The sequence below is a fragment of the Glossina fuscipes genome, unplaced genomic scaffold, assembly GCF_014805625.2.
Source record: "Glossina fuscipes isolate IAEA_lab_2018 unplaced genomic scaffold, Yale_Gfus_2 1, whole genome shotgun sequence".
NCBI classification, from domain to species: Eukaryota; Metazoa; Arthropoda; class Insecta; order Diptera; family Glossinidae; genus Glossina; species Glossina fuscipes.
The window spans coordinates 7176221-7192519 of record NW_023998415.1 but is presented as its reverse complement, the minus strand read 5'-3'; the positions used below and the strand labels follow the sequence as shown (position 1 = coordinate 7192519).

The following is a 16299-nucleotide window of genomic DNA, read 5'->3' as shown; positions in this document are numbered from 1 at the left end:
ATATTTTCTAAAATTTGTTAGCAAATACTTTTCTGTTTCATTGCCCACCAAAAACCTGCAATAATATCTGCAATTCGTAAGGGCCTTAGATGCTTGCCAGCATTTCCAAAAATCAGTCAGTTAGCGACATTGACTAAATCTTCTTCAGCATATCTCAACAGATAGATTGGATATTAAATGGACATTGTTGATCATCACTTGCATGGCTGCTGTGTTAATAGGGGTATAGCTTTGAGTCGCATAAATGTTTTGCTTTTGATTGCTTCAGTTACCTCTTGCTCGTACAGGCGATTAGTTTTAGTTGGGTACAATTCAAATGTGGTTTAAAAGGTCTATTGATAATAAATTCTGTGAAATTAGCCGAAAAAATGTTGTCCGTCGTTGCAGTACGTACAGAACGTGAGGGATCGTGGTTCAACAGTTCAGATTACACAATCATGTCAAAAAATGGAACCGACGGCATAGTTGAAATGGTAATATGCGTTTATATTCCACGCCACAATAACCATAAGAATGACGTTTTCCTAGCAACGAATCATTTCTCCATTTGCTACGGAAACATAATATTGTATGATCACTTTATGCCCACTTACATCTAAACGAACTGCGTGCTAAACGTTGGAGTGATTCGACGCCGTGTACTGAGTTAAAATGCATAAATGCTTCGCTAACACGTTACGTGTTTAATCACAATCATGAACCGACTCTCTCTGATTCTATTCGTGTTTCTGATAGCTCGCTAATTCTACATTATGATCCCACTCGAAGGACTGCTTTATTATGAGTTGTTGTTGCTTGTCCAGAATTTAGAATTCGTTTGCAATGATTAATTAGTACCGACTCTAAAATCTGCTGGACCGATATTCCGAACTTTGCCAATATTAATAAAAAGTTTTATTACACTTGTATCATTCATTCTTCTAAATCACTTTAGGTGAAATTCGATGATTAAAAGAACAATTAGAAACAGAGTGAATATAAATAATTACTAGTTATATGCAGCGAACAAAATCGACCTTAAAAAGAGTCAATCAGCGTGGTATGATGTTCATTCTGATAAATTGAATGAATTTTTTTTTTTTTTTTTTTTTTTGTAGTTTAATTGTATTTCTAGCAATTTCTCTCTGCATAAAAATGCAGACAAACTATAGCGGAATTCTCGTCATAGATGAGCTGGGGCAAACCGCCCCGTTGCACTTGAACTTGAGCATTAAGTGTTTAAAACTAATTTGCAATCTCTGCAAATTTATCGCTGACTCATACTTTGAATCACATATATTAGTATTGTTTCTGATTTATCGAAAGTCTATGCATAGTTAGTAATCGAACGAATTGCGTTCCATTTGAACTCGAGGAAATTTTTCTGTGACAAACCAATTATAAGCTAAAAAGCTGTTGCGGACCTTTGTCCGAAATATCATAACAGATTCTTAACCGTATACGAAATATAGCGTGAGTTGAGAAAAAGTATAATTCTTTTTTTAATTACAGTTCGAAAGCGATAACTGGTTGACAATATGAGATAACTATACTCGTTATATTCTAAGACCCCATCCATATAGGGGCTCACATTATTTAGCATTTTCATAAATGATTTAAGTGCGTAATGCTTGCAATATCTATTTGTACGCATAAATGTATTTTCCACATCTTTAAAGTGCCGAGTCGAGTGTTCTTAGCGCGCCAGACACGTTTTCAATAAATACGGGTAGGACAGAATATCGGAATTTTCATTAAGGATTTTAGACTTTGATCATCCAAGCACGCTTAACATTAGGGATTTATTTTTCATATTCATAAGTTTATCTCTACTCGTACACCAAACTTGACTCTCGTGATTTAGACGTACGATAAATTTAATCCACCCTATCCTTAAATACCTAATTCCATCAGGGTCATATTTTGTTATCTCGTTACCACTTAATCTGAATGCAATTGTCAGCCCGCAGAGATTAGGTAGGGTAGCACTTAAATTTTCCTTTACTCTCCTGTTTACCAATAATGGCAAATGATTCTCCATAGACTCAACATTTTATTATTGTAATATAAGTAATTGCTATAATTATTATCATTATCCGCCTGAGTGGCCGAATAGGTAAAGCGTCTCGACTAATAACTCAATGTTCGATGAGTTCCATTCTCAAGTGCGGTAAAGTTTTCAATAAAGCCGATAAATGGCCTTAGATGCTAGTGCTTGAAGACTTTAATCCTAGAATTTATTCTCTGGCTCTAACATCTTGTTACTGTTAATAATTATTATTGTTATTATCCTCTTATTGTCATTAACAAATATTAGTCAACTATTAAGCTAAAACTAAATCTAGTTAAAATACAATTTTTAATTTTCCTTTTTACTTAAAGAGATAACGAAGCAACAAAAACGATTTCTTTGTATTGTTTACATAAGAAATTTGATTTTGACTTATTCGCCGAACATACTCTTGCTTTAATATTTGCAATGTTGTTGGCCCGCTTTCTCCATATGCTGTTCAGTTTTTAAGTATGAAGATTCTAACGTATTTTAAAACGAATCAACAAAACTGTGAGGTCCACACACAATTAGAAATGCCGGTACAATTTCTTTTCCTCTCTTTCATTTAACTGACATTTAAAGGATTAAAGTAAAAGGGTGTAAGGGCTTAACCATAATTACCAAACATAGCAGGGCATAAATAGATATCGTTTGTGGCTTCTGCAATTGTATATTAGATGCTCCTAAATTATAATCCCATTTCAAGGTCAAATATATATACGGTGCATGCAGCAAGATATACTATGTACTTCAAGCATACAATGCGGGATTATTACCAATAATCGGCCCAAAACCAATATTACCTGTTTTTTTTTTTATTTTGACTTCTCGGTTGTAAAACTCAGAATACGCATAGATTTTCGCCGGTACGTTCTTTTGTTTGTATTTATTTTTTCCTCTGCACATTTGCTCATCTATGCACACTCTGCCTGCTTTTGACATTCTCTAATTTGCAAAGCCTCAGGATAAATCTAACATTTTTGTTTGCTTTCACAAAAAAAAAAAGAGTTTGAAAACGAGTAAGTGAATTGTATTCGACAATGGCCTTTCACCTATGTTCGTTCTTGGTACGAGACATGTGAGTTTACTAAACCCCATCAACATATGCTGAAACGTACATCATATCGTGGATTGAACATAAAAATACATAGACAGTCATCAGACGGGCAGGCAGGCTTGCATCGATTCGGAAGATAATTCCGAATTGATTGATATATTTTAATAAAATGTGAATATGATTCTCAGTTATATCCTGTACCATAAGTGGTCGAAGTTGTACAATATTATGCTAACTTTGGAGCGAATATTTCATGGCCTACTCCCTATAACTAATGATTCAACTCGTTTTGCAAAATACCTCATTCTTATAAGTTGTGTCAGTTGGGCGATCGGGCGGGTTTTCACATTGACCCTTTATTGGCCCTATAAAAAGTTTGCATTGTGTTTTACATAAATATTCTTTATAAGGGTTTACATTGCGAACCACACCCATGCGAAATTGCCTACTCTACTTTTTATTCTTAATTTTAGCTTTTAACTTCTTAACTGTTTTTTGTTTTAATCTTTTTCTTTATCTCAGGTTTGCAGATTTCCGCAAGAGATGACAAATAGATGGACGGACGGATCGACATAGCTAACTCGAGTGGGATTGTTGCGCTCTCTTTCTTTAATTTAGAATATATATACATATATATGTATAGAGTTTATCATAGCTCTCATGCTGATTTGTCAATGTCACAAGGAGCATATGCTTATATTAAAAAGAAAAATACGGAAAATTTCAGTATTCAATCGACGATAACTTGAAGTGCGGTTAAACGAACACATACATAGGCATAGCCGTTCATAAATTCGACGAAAATTGGTTCTAATTGACCCAGCTATATGGTTAATGTTAACAAAAACATTTCTACAAATTTAATAAAAATAAACCTTCGCTTAAGGATTTAACACTTAAGATTCGCAAGAATTTCAAAACTACTTTCTGGCAAAACAAGCAATAGAGTAGGAGATGCTTAACGTTAAAAAGCGCTCAGCAAGCATGTAATAGGAGCGTGGTAATGTGTACAGTATTTCAAAGCCGCGGTTAGAAACGCAATTCTTACTTATTCTACTCATTAATTTCTTCAACGACTTTCCTCCCCAGAAACTAAACTCTTACGCAAAAGCAACTCTGCTGCTATCGGACTACTTCTTTCCTTATCTTTAGACAATAAAAGAAATATTTGTTTGCTTACGCAAATATATATATATATACAGTGCTAACGACACTTTAGACAGGCAGACAAAAATTTATGGCTTTTATCAAATATTTAGCGTTTACAAGTTTTCACATTTGCAATATATATATATATATTTGCAAATATATATATATGTGTTTGTATATAAATTATGAATGAAAAAGAAGATGAAAGGAAAACAAACAAAAACATATCATCATTGTCGAGAAATTTAAAGGAAATATTTATATATTTTCTTATGAAAAGACAATGAGCAAACAAATAAGTAAGAAAAGTATATTCGGTCGTGATCGAACTGTTTATACCCATCGCATGCAGTTTATTTTTCTGTTTTTTTAGGTGCATTCGAATTTGAAACTGGCCAAGAATTTAGAAACTTTATGGAGCTTTTGAATCGTGTTTCTGTGCATTATAAAGGTTTAAAAAAAAAAAAAAAAAATTAAATTGTAACACACTAGAAAATTAATTAAGCGTGATCGATTTTTTCCATTTTTATAGAGGTACTACAGCATCGTCCATAAAATATGCGGTTAAATTTTTGTACATATATCTGCTGTGGCTCATGAGTAATGACCGAAGAAACAATTTTTTCTTTCTTTTGAAAAACAGAGATGTTCTAACATTACGTAGTACTGTAGACGCGTCCTTTCCATTTTCAATACCAACCTGTTAACAAGAATTTCTAATGTTTCTGCCAAATTTGAAGTCGATCGTGTGTTTTTCGCGGCCGGAAGAACGCGGCTTAAAGCAGATAATACACAGACAGTTAGACGGGCATGCTACAATTGATTCAGAATTTGATGATGATCAAGAATATATATATATATACTTTTTGGGGTCTTTGGAACTTTCTTCTGCGCGTTGCGAACGTTTCAACAAAACGAATATACTTCTTCATTCTTCGGCGGATGATATAAAAATATTATTTTTTGAAAAATGATCCCTATATACTACTTACACAAGCTGTACATAATATCTGCACCCTGTCTAATATGTTTCTTTCAATCAAAAATTTTCAGCTTAACATAAAGCAATGCAACTTAAGGCAAAAATGATAAAGAAAAGGAAAGGCAAAAAAAAAAAGAAAAATGAAACAGCAACAAGTCTTACGTGTCTTGAAATGCTTCTGTGCTAAGGAGTCAAGTAGAAGCATTTAAGCAAGTAACTAATACGAAATTGTTCTTAACAAAGAAGCATAAACTATGGGATATATATGTATGCATATATGTTTATACGCTTTATATGCAGAACAAGAGGAAATAAAACTAAATATATTTATTGAACGAAATCCATCCAGTTAACTCACAACAAGTGAAAGGAAGGAAAAGGCAAAACATCGGAGAGTGACATAAAACAGGAATATATTAACAAAAAAAGTACGGAAATTATTATACATTAAAACAGTAAAAATAATTTAAAGCAATGCAAATAATAATAATATATGAAGCAATCTTTTTGAAACATAAAAGCAAATCATCATCAAAGGCAATCATCTTGTCATTCTCAAATAATTTTCAATTATGCCTTAAGGAAGAGCTGTTATATGTAATAATAACCTTTCAAAAATAATTAAAAATAAACAAGAAATTGTGCTCAACTCAGGGATACATGTAAGCTTCGTTACCGGTCACTAGTCCTCAAAGAAAAGTAATACAGTTTCTTGCAATAAAACACTTCAGTATGAATTTTATTATAAAACAAGGTCTACAAGGTATACATATTTACTTTATCGACAATCTTGATCTTGGTTGCCCATTGCATATGCATTTATTGAAATTGTATCTTTCGACTTTTCAGGTTATTCCGTATATACGATCTTTTTTTCGATTTCTTCTTCTTTTCTTTTTAATGGGAGTGGCATTAGGTTCAAACAATTTAGAAAAAATGATTTCTTATTTATGAAATTTATTTACATCTGCTATGTAAAATCGTTTGTTTGATAGTTCTTTCTATACCCTGCACGTCGTAAATATCATTCATAATGATTTGTACGATCTGGAAAAGCTTAATTTTGTAATTAAAGTATTTTTCGTACTCTATTCTGAATCTAATGAAAAGTATAAAGGGGAGATCATAACAACAATGCTGTTGTAGACTTTGTAGGATCTCTTCCCGGCAAACAGTGACCCGTGTATGTTTCGCATACACAGCTCGTTTATGTTTTGCTCGGTGTATGTTTTGCGTATACGGCTCGTTATGCGCTTATTAAAACAAGCGAAGCTGTCGCCGAATTCGAAAGAGACCAAATCGTTGATGCTCGGTTAACGGGAACGTCTTTGACGGAAACAGCTGAGTTGTTGTATATTTCACGAGCGCCAATATCCGTGAACAGTATACACAAGACATGATAACACATCATCGACGAAAAGGGATATTGAGCGAAACCCAAAGTTAACTGACAAAGGCCAATGAACTAACAGCAGAACTCAGCATTCACTTCTGCAGAAGCTCTGCGAAGCTAACAGTCCTGGAAGTGCTACAATTGCGAAACGCTTCACAGCAGAACGGAACGTTAAACTACAAAAAAGGTGCTGCCACGATCATTAAAACTGGCTATTGATGATTGAAAGAATGTGATTAGATGAATCAATGTTCACAATGTTTCTTACAAACGGCGAAGCTTATGTATGAAGAATCCCTAAACAAGCCAACAATCTGCTCCGTTTTGATTTGGGCGGCTATATCGCGATGCTGGCTGTATTTATATCACTAGTTGAACGACTGTAAATGGGTATCTTGACATCCTCAATGATGATGTTCTTATTATGGTTAGTACATTGCTGTTGGCAGCATATATATGTCCCATTCCAAGATAATAACGCGACAATACACATAACCAAAAGGTGTGTAATCTTGGTTTGACAAGCATCAAAATAGCATGAAATATCTTCCATAGCCATCACAATCGGCCCTTATTGGCATTTTTTTGGACAGAGGGTGAGCAGATCTCCATTACCAACATCATTGAAGCAGTTGGCTGATGTTTTGATACAAAAATGGGAGAATAATCTGCGAAAAATTACATCTATTTTACAAGCAAATGGTCGCCCACACATTATTAATAAATAAAGATTTTATACGTGTCTGGTGTGCATATTATTTTCCTGTCGCTCATATCGCTGAGTAACTTGCAATCCTAAGCAAGTAATAGTTGTTTTATTAAAGTTGCACACAAAAAAAAAAAAAAAAACGTCGCTAACACATCTGTAACTTATCAACTAATGAATACAATGTTACGAAATTTCGACAGATTTCAGTTGAAAGTTGATACGATCTAAAAATCATTTGCATTCGTCGAACTTGTAACCATAATTATTATTCCTTTTCTTTTTTTTTAAAGAAAATTTGCATGTAGAGGTTACAAGCAAAGTTTAGCAAGCTTCGCATAGCAACGTTATGTCACCGCAAAAACATTACATATACAAGACAAGATATTTCGCTAGCAACATTTAGGTAACTAAATCATGCCTTATCATGCCTTAGTTGACGCCATACAGTATAAGCAATGGTTATGAAAGAGAATAAGAGAGTGTGAGAGAGAGAAAGAGTAACAGATCTGAAATGGACACATTGACTGAACTTAATACAACAAGTATGCCTAAGCTAAGGATTGGACATATTTTGATAAATTGGCACTATTTTTCAACATATCTATCTACTTATTAACAAACAGTTACTATTATAATTATTTTTCCTAGTCTCTAGTAGACATGCTTTCCGTATTTATTAGGCAGTTGTTTGCAATTTTTCACAGCATCCCTGAGGTATTGCAACAGGCGCATTAGCAATTATTCTTAATGGCTGCTTTGCCGAAAATATTTCACGGCTATGTTTCGTGTTATTATTATATGAACTCAATATCAAATTTAGTATTAAATTAATATTATGGTAATAAAAATTTTTAAAAAAAAAAAAAAAAAAAAAAAAACTTTGAAAACTAGAAGCATACGCTTTTTCTAATTCTACGTCCTAAATTCGACATTCACAACTACTAACTAATAACATTAGTAGATAACTAATATAATAAACCAATATGAAAGTAATATAATAAAATGCATACGAAACGAAATATTAATGTAATAACGATAAAAAAAATAAATAAAAAAAATCGAAAAGCAAAGTATAAATATATTTATTATTGCAAAATACTATTCATTGTAGCTTTCAAATCCACAAACGAATCATTTTCTTTTGGTATATTTTTTGATCATGATTTCCTATATTCTTTTTATTTTTCTTTTTATATTTTAAAACTTTTTTTTTGTATTGAGCGCTTGCAGCCCCACGATGAAAAGCGTCCAATTATATGCATACCTTTACATTCGGTATTTCTGCGATCGAACTTCGGCAAAACCCTTGATGGGCAAGTTTTTAAGTCGATAAAATGTTATGGAGAAATGGCCGAACATCAGTGGACATTTCTTCCTTGGTAATATGCCAATGTGCGCATAAATATATGTTGAAAGCGGTATATTAAATACAAGCTATTGAATTATGTAATATAGGAATGCTTATGAAATATACATAGCAATCTCAGGCACGAGAATCTATGTTACTGTAGTGGTGTAGTTAGTAAAGGCCGAAAATGCGCATTTTTGTACCCACTGCCAATAAATAGGTAGACGAAATACATATAAATATTAAGCAATTTAAAAAAAAAAATTAAATTTATTTATAAAAAATACGCTCCCATCAAAATACCGAAAATAAATAAAAACATCCAGAAAAATTAAAAATTCTACTGCTTACACATAATTGCGTAAGCAAAAGCACGCACAACCGTGCACGAGTATACTTGCGATAGTGCTAGTAAACTCTCACGCAAAGATCTATTAAATACGCATATTATGGCACACAGTTGTTTAAAGTGTGCAATCTTACGCATACTTGTTTAGCAAACTTTAGCAAATGTTTCGTTTCAGTTGTTTTACTCTCTCTCTCTCTCTCTTATGCTCTTTCGAAGCGCTTGTTTATTATATTTCGGGTCCCCTGCTTTGCAACATGATAATTATGATGCAATAATGTTGCTAGCGAAATGTCTTGTCTTGTATATGTAATGCTTTTGTATACCGTCAAAGCAGATACATCGACGCATCTCTAAAACAAATTGTAGCCATACAAAAACTACGCCCACAATACAATTTATAAACACACAATTTGTGGTTCACATAATTACATGTACGCTCGGTTACAATCGTGTTACATGCGCTTACATACACTTGTTTTTATAATTAAGTGTACACATGCGAATATTCTTTGTTGCTAGCATACGTTATAACAGTAAATTAGAGAGTATATGGAAAAAAATATATTTTAATAACCTATGGCTTGCTTAACTGCGATAAGTTTTGTATGATTTTGTGTATACATTGATGATATCTTTCGTTTACTTTGTTTACATGCATACATATGATTGCTGTCCTATTGCAATTGTTTTTGGTAAATGTAAAAATAAATTTAAAAAATTTGTGCCCATAAGTGAAAGTTGAAGGAACGCAATCCTGGTAAATATTCAGAAATTCACAAGCGGCATATTAGGAAACATGAAGAAAAGATTTTAAAGTCACACTTCTCATCGCAATCGTTTGTTCAGGATTAGCTTAAGCCTAAAAACGATGGCAGCATAACATTTTCGCCTTTACTGGCAAAGAGCGCGAAAAACTCGTCTGAAAAATATATTGGACCATGGATAACAAATGCATAAGATCGCATCTGCGATACAATTATGATTTTCTTACAGGATCTGGGTCCATTTTAGTTTGTATTCAATTTGCATGAAATCTGATTTAAATGAAAACTTGAATGTTTTTTTTTTTTTTTTTTAAAGAATTATCATAACTGCATTAGTTGTAGGGAAAGATCAATGACCACAAATCTCATTATAAAGAGAACATTGTATAAGTAGCAGTAAATGTGGGAATAGGACAATGAGAATATCTCTCAAACTACTTTCTGGCATTTTTAACAAGTTTTCCTCAAATTAAATTGCAAACAAATTAATACAAACTGAAGCTTTCGTACAATATTCGACTCAACTTGAATTTTTGTAAAACAAGTAAACTTGAATATTCTTAACAAAATGAAAATTTTCAATGAATAACTTCCCCTTCTCTTTTAAAATAATTGTCAAAAAGTGAAAAAAATAATTATTTATAAATGTCATTCAATTCGTGTACTTTCATTGCATTCATTGCGTTTCTTCATCCTTTTGATTGAAAAATGTCAACACATTTATCAAGATTTTCTCTTAACATTTGACTATTTCTAAAGCCTTTTAAATTTATTCATACAACAAAAGTCGTAGAACAGCAAGGAAGAAAACTGTATTCGGCTTTGATCGAATCTCTTATACCCCTCATCGTTATTTTAGAAAAGACTAAAATCAAGGACAAGAACTAAATATTCGTGCTCTGGAACTTTGGATCGGCGTGGCTTTTTTTTTTTTTTTCTTTTTTCAGAATAAAAGTAGAAATTTATATTGCGTATATATCGTACGCTATGGGTAACATGCAAAGCACACAGAAAGCAAAGGCTTCACAGTGTTTGTTGCGTAGGCATGTAAGTGTTCTAGGACCGGTTCTCAATAGCAAACCGCACAGGAAGTTCCAATGTTTCTGCCCTATTTTAAGTCGAGAGCTATATGCTTACGGCCAGGAAAATGTTTACAACAGACATTACGCAGACGGACAGATGGACATACATTAAATCGAATCAGAATTTAAAGTTGACGAAAGTATTTTGTGGGGTCTCTGATCCTTCCTTCTGGGTATTGCAAACGTTTCGATATATGAACATCATCCTTCCGCAGTGGGTATAAAAATGTTTATTTCTCTGTTCTATTGTCCCCTATACGCTGTTCAAATAAAGTCTTTATGAGATTCCGTTGAATATGAAATATCTGACGCATGTTCTTTGCCGTCTCTCTGTTGTCAACTTGTCACGAAATCTGTTTTCTATTTACCACAGAACGCGCACGTACGGCTCCTATATCTTCAGTTCAGTTCGGCTATTGTTAATACTTTCAAACATGTCTTCAAAACACAACACAACAGATTTTTGATAGGTTTTTGCAAAATGCTTTTATTTATTGCTATAAGCAAAGAAAGGAAAAGCCTTGCGACTTCATTTAATAAATTGGCTTCAAAAATTTTATTAGAATTCATAGCAAACTTAAATAAAAAAAAGAAAACTATTTGCATTCGTGTGAGAGCGCGTGGAGAACAGGCGTTGTTCTCTGTGTGCAATGTTTATTTAATACTTACGCAAAGTAAATGGAAAGATATTAGCCACAGCAACAAAAAACGTAAACTTTATATATGCAATCATATCTTGATCTGAAAGTGTGCGCGATGATTGTATGAAAAATTTCTGCAAAACTCGATTTGATTCATAAACGTAATTGTTATAAAAAAAAAATAATAAAAACAAAATAAGAAGTTCAACGATTCATTAACGTTTTCTTACATTTGCTTTCGAGCGATTTCTTAAGTGTTTCAGTTACTTCAATGACGTCACTATTTGATCCAAATCTTTTTTTCTGGAACTGCTTTTTGAGATTTGTCTGTGGATCAGATCAGATCTGCAAATTATTGGACAGAGGGAAGCAAATGAAACAACGTCATCGACTTGTGATTTCGTCTTTTTGTTCCACTGCCAATTAATTCGATCACCCATAAATGCTTAGCTTTCTTATGCCTAAAAGTCAAATGAACACGCGACAAATGGCTTCTTCGGCCATGTCCTACTGTTTCTCTAACCCTAATTAGATGACCGTCCCGGACCATTTGGTGAACTTGAACAGCGGTTACAGCGGTTTTCCTTCGTCATGAATGTCAATCGAAGCTATCAACTCCTCTTTACTTTGTGTATTGTACGTATTGCATTTCGAGAACAAGTACTTAATCACAGCCCAATATTTCATTACATTTTTCCGAAAACATCCACATCGACTCCTTGACACGATTTTCAAATGATCACTGCGCGTTGTAGCTGAAATTTCGGTGACTACGAGCCCGCAAACACATTTGCCAAATTTTATGAACAAGTGATGCCCATCTTGATGTATAAGAAAAAAAAAAAAAAAAATTGTAAATGCGAGTTGTTGGAAACAGATGCCGTCCTTTCCAACGGCAATTCTGCATTTATTCTCTCTAAGAGTCTTTGTTCAAAATTCATTTTTGTACTTTGCTCTGATTTTGTAACATCCCCGCGAACAATAGGTTCACATAAGAAGCGAGTATTTGGTTGTTATCAACAACGTTATAATAAGGTCTAAAAACTGCATTTATAGGTTGAGGGTCAAAAATTATTGTTTATCAGAAACAAAGAACCATTTATTCCAAGACATTTCCAAATTAGTTTATTTGATATTAACACATACTCAATACAAAATGCAATTAACTGAAAAGTTTACAAATTCTTAGTTTCTTTTATAAAAGTTCTAAATACAGATGTCATAGATATGTGACAAACGGAACAAAAAACAAAGAACAAAATATACGTAAAAATTATTTGGTTAATACCAATTAATATGACAAGAATAAATAAAAATCAGATTGCAGTAAAAATAATAGAATAAATTTTAAATGCCTACTTTCATTTAGGTGCTTTGTACAAGAGCGACATAGAAGAAAACGCCCAAAATAACCAAAACGGCTACAAGAAGAGGCCATTTGAGCTGATATTTTTCTTGTAAAGCCTCTATCAATTGCCAAAACGCATCATTGACTGCGTCCGGTTTTGGTAATGTTGCCTGCGACGAGCGACGCGAGGTTACTTTTCCTGAAGACGTACGAATTCGAAGGCGACCAAGAGATTCGCGTTGACGCAAATTAACAGCAGCGCCTGATAATGGCGAATATTTATCGGCCAGAGGGGCAGCTTTCAAATTTTTCAAATTTCGTGCAAATTTGCTAAGGAAACGAGTTTTCACATCGTCGTCATCGTAACCATCGGGGCGATCAACGTCATCGTCATCATAATCGTCATACTCACCTGTGTATTGTGGACCACTCTTGTTATAGTTATAATCCTGCTGCGCACCCGAAGCTGAATTGTATGTAGTCGGCTCTTTTTGATGAATAAGAACAGCTTTTGGTTGAATTTGTGATGTCGTTGTTTGTCCCCTTTCACCCGCGTCAGCATAAATTTTATTAGCATCTTCTTTGGCTTCTTGAATGAAAGAAGTCGTCACCACATTAGTTTTGCTAATCATAACTTGTTTCGGTAAGGGTTCTTTAGAAGGTAACTTTGCATGTAGATTTTCCTTTACGGGCGTTTGCATCTTGACGTGCACTTGTTTTGTTGTTGAAACTCTACGCTTCGAAACGGCCCCAGTCTGCCGTGTAGGTCTATTATTACCTGTCTTAACGGAACTGGCAGAACTATCTTCACTTACGGCAGCCGTAGAAACATGTTTAATACGAGGATTAACCTTCTTGTCCGTTGAATGTGCTTTGCCAGAAATAGCTGCTTCCAAGCGCCTAATAACAATTCCACGGGTGGTATCTGTTACGGGAATGTTAGGCAATTGGTGCTCCACACACATTTTCCGTAACTCTTTGTTAGTTAATCCTTCGAATTCCGACATGCTGATTTGAGATCTATTTTTTTAAATAAACACACACACGATAAACACAATTTTTCCGTATTTTAGGTAAAAGTTCAGCAAAATTTAGTCATTCGTTCAAGGAAATTAATGAAAAATTATGTTAAATAATACTTCAATTTTTTTTTTTTTGACGTAAACAAAAATGTATACTTCAATCCCATTAAAAAAAAAAGGAGCAAAGTGTATTTTGAACATCATTAGAAGATTCGAAAAAGAACATCCCTATGTAACGGTAAATAGTTTTTATACTTACTGACGTACATTTAAATAATAGTTTATCAATTAGAGATTGGAAAAATGGTTATAAAGTTGAGATATGAGGAAAAATCGTTGGTCGAAACCGGAAAGCAGTAAAAACAATTGGAATTAGTCGCGCTAGTTGGTCAAACTATTACAAACAATTACAATAAGACAAATACCGCGGAAAATAAGCACCGATCAGACGAACCAAACAACCTTACAGAGTATAAGGAACGAAACATTATCAGAATTGCAGCAAGTGATCACAAACCTAGTGCTGTTGGTATTGCAAAAGACCTAGACACGTATAATCCAATTAGTATTGATGACGAAACGGCGCGAAATATTTTCAGTGCGACGGATTGGCATAGGCATTCATAGATATGCACCCCGAAGCCAGGATAGACCCTCCGCCACGCTTTTCAATTCGTTATGAATTTTGGATTGCCATCGCTGTATTACGTTTTCTCCCCACTTTTTGTTTACCATCGCATCCGAATCTATCAAACTAAATCTCGCGTGGAGTTTGGCAACTCCCAACCATTTATATAAGGTTCTGACATGATTTTGAATTTTGTTGCGCAAATGTTATTAGCGAAATTTCTGCTCTGTTTTTGATCAGTGTTATCGATTGTGAAACGCCAACGAGGGACAGTCAGTGGTGGTAAATCCGAAAATAATACACCGTACATTATTTAAATATGAAAAACTTCTTTAATAAATATCCATTCATACGAGCTTAATGCACCCCAGCTACTGCTAGCAATATGGGCTTGAAGAACGCATGCAAGTACATGCATATTTGAATGCATGTGTGTGTGTAAGGAAAAAAAAAAAAAGAACAAATTTTGGTTGCGTGTAAATTGTGGTCTGTGTGTGCGCGTACGATTTTTATTTAATTCAAAAACCGTCAATTCGTTCAATGTTTATTTTGCTAGTTTTTGTGTTATTCTGAAAGTTTAATTAACAAGTCTATGTATATAACTATTTAATTAATTTTATTTAAGAGAAAATTCATTTCATTTTATGCTTGATTCCCAGCTGCTGTTACATATATTCATTCATGGAAGCATTAGCACTATCAAATTGTGATCCCCCCCGAAAAAAAAAAACGCCCTTTAATTTACTTTGTATACAAAAGATCTGATTCGTGTGAAGTGTAAAGATTTTATTGAATTTAAAAACTAAATAAATTAATTAAAATACAAGTACGCTTGTAATATGTACGAAGAAATTATATTAGGTTGGAAACTATGAAGCGGACGTTGGATGAAAATAAAAAACGAAAAACGCAATTTTTCACATTATTTCTTATGTGGCTTATGTGGCCCTTTTTCGATTCGTGTTAACACTACGTTGAATGATCAATATAAACAAACCTACATCTCTATAGATAGTTAATGATCAGTATAAAGAAACCTTTACCTCTGCAGTTGATCTTTAAACAGAAAATGAAATCATCCAATTTGTTTTTGATGTCGTTAATAATCTTAAGATTTGCGCATATAAACAACAATAGTTTACTGTTCAAACACAATGTTCGTATTCACATGTCAAATAGTCGAGCAATGCTTAAATACATTTCTGGGCATTGTGGGAGGGTCCGCAATAAATCTGTTAGGTTTTTCGTTTTTTTAATCATATATGTTTACTTTCTGCCGATATATGTTTACGATCTAAAACTTGGTTAAAATGCTCCAACAAATTGCGTCATCCAAACTATAAAGGCATGTATAAGGCATGAGAAAACGAATCAGTTAGGTGGAAGGAGTTGCAATTTTAATTCACAATAAGTTAAAATTCTATGAATTCCCATCAACTAAAATATCCACCCTGAGTAATCTAGTAGGTAAGAATCGCGATTGGTAGTCAGTGTTCGTGAGTTCAAATTTCAAGTGCTGTAGATTGTAACTATAGCTCTATCGTAGCTCTAGTGGCCATTCAACCACTAGGTTACAGCCAATACTTTGCTATCTCTTCCCTCACTTTTTTTTTACATTTAAAAAAACAAATAAGTTGACTTAATTGTAAACATCGATCGGAATATTGGCAATGTTTAATGGAAAGTCTACGCGGTTCATAGTGTCTATTTTCCTGGTGGTGGATTTCGTTCAGGTGAGCTTCACAGCAAACTTGAAAGGGACTCAGGTAAACTGATGAACCAAAATGGTGATTTT

General features: G+C 33.6%; 1 protein-coding gene across 1 annotated transcript in view; it reads left to right on the top strand.

The window, feature by feature from the left end:
• The window catches only part of LOC119645291, a 148147-nt gene that overhangs the window by 115535 nt on the left and 16313 nt on the right, over positions 1-16299 (top strand). The window lies entirely within an intron of this gene.